This window comes from Mauremys reevesii, linkage group 12 (genome assembly GCF_016161935.1).
Source record: "Mauremys reevesii isolate NIE-2019 linkage group 12, ASM1616193v1, whole genome shotgun sequence".
Classification (NCBI taxonomy): Eukaryota; Metazoa; Chordata; order Testudines; family Geoemydidae; genus Mauremys; species Mauremys reevesii.
Window position 1 is genome coordinate 35,950,604 of NC_052634.1, and position 1,443 is coordinate 35,952,046.

The following is a 1,443-nucleotide window of genomic DNA, read 5'->3' on the forward strand; positions in this document are numbered from 1 at the left end:
AAGATATATATTGTCCTCAATGTGAAATAGTTGTGGGTGAGGACAAAGTAGCGAAGTTCAGCCACCAGGTTTGGCATGAAACTAGTTCACAAAACTGGGGGGGGGTGTTGGGAAATCACTGCTCATGCCCCTGGGCAGCCTATTTCGCTTTACCGCTCTGAAACGTGCCCCCACATGCAGGCCCCGAAGCAGGGCCCGGGGGGGGAAGGACAGGACGAGCGTGTCCTTGCGAGGTAATTGTCTCTCTGGAGGTGAAAGTCATCAGTGCGGGGTGCGAAGGGAAGTGGCCATCGAAGGAGAATGCAAGGCATGTGGCGGGCAGGCCAGGGATCTCTTTGTCCTCCCTTCAAAAGGGGTCACCCTCCCCGTCGGGGAATCGAACCCCGGTCTCCCGCGTGACAGGCGGGGATACTCACCACTATACTAACGAGGAAAGGGGCACAGTGAGTGGCCCCAGCTCCCACAGACCAGCTATGGTCAGCGTACACCTACACCGTCGCATGGGCCCCAGCAGGCAACAACACCCCTGGTCCTCTTCTGCTTCCCAAAGGCTTTGGCCGCAGCAACAGCCCTGGCCCTCCTCACCTGCCCTTGCCCAGCAGGACGCCTTTCCGGGCCTACACAGCTCCTCACACAACACCCGCCTGGGACCTTGCCCTCCCCTACCAGCTCAGCAGCACCTTTTTTCCTCTCAAAACCTCCTCTTGCCACCCTCCCCCCTCCACACTTCACACTCACCGCATCACAAACTCACCCACGGCCCCTTTGGCTTCTCAAGCGCCTCTGGAGGGACGCAGCTTCCCTGGCACGCAGATCCTTCCCTTCAACGCGCACTGGACGGACATTCGATACACAGCCCTTTCCAGGAGGGAATGCGCCGCTTTTGGACCCTGGCGCCCAGCAAGAAGTCCTGGGACTCTTTTTCTGACCGATGGACCCCACTGACTTGCCTTTACCAAGCAGAAACTGAGGACCGGCTGATGGATCTCTTTGCAAACGGACGCCATCAGACTGAGCCACGAGGCGTGCTGCAGGATAGCCCCTCCCCACCAAAAAGCAATGCCGTGACCCGAATTCGAACCGAGGTTGCTGCGGCCACGGCGCAGAGTACTAACCACTATACGATCACGGCCAGGCGCTGGGGGCGCAGGCCAGTACCCCAGCGGAAAATGCTCAGATCTGCGCTCTCGGGGCAGCCACCTACCTCGCCGGCGGCCACAGGTCTTTCTCAAGTCTCCCCATTACAGTCACAGGTCAAATGCTGAGCAAAGGAAAAAAGACAGGAAGCCAATCCCAGGCCTGTCCCTTTTTCTGTCTTCCTCCACCCCTGGACCAAGTCCCTCCCCGTTTGTCTGGGCCATTGTCCTCATGGCCCTGGCCAGCCTATTTCCCTTTGCCGCTCTGAAACGTGCCCCCACGTGCAGGCCCCGGGGGAGGCTTTGG

At 59.3% G+C, this 1,443-nt stretch overlaps 1 non-coding gene across 1 annotated transcript; it reads right to left on the bottom strand.

Annotated features, from left to right (window-relative positions):
- Window positions 1-361: 361 nt before the first annotated feature.
- TRNAD-GUC lies at window positions 362-433 on the bottom strand. The gene has a single exon. It is a non-coding gene; the product is annotated as a tRNA-Asp (tRNA).
- Window positions 434-1,443: the final 1,010 nt, after the last annotated feature.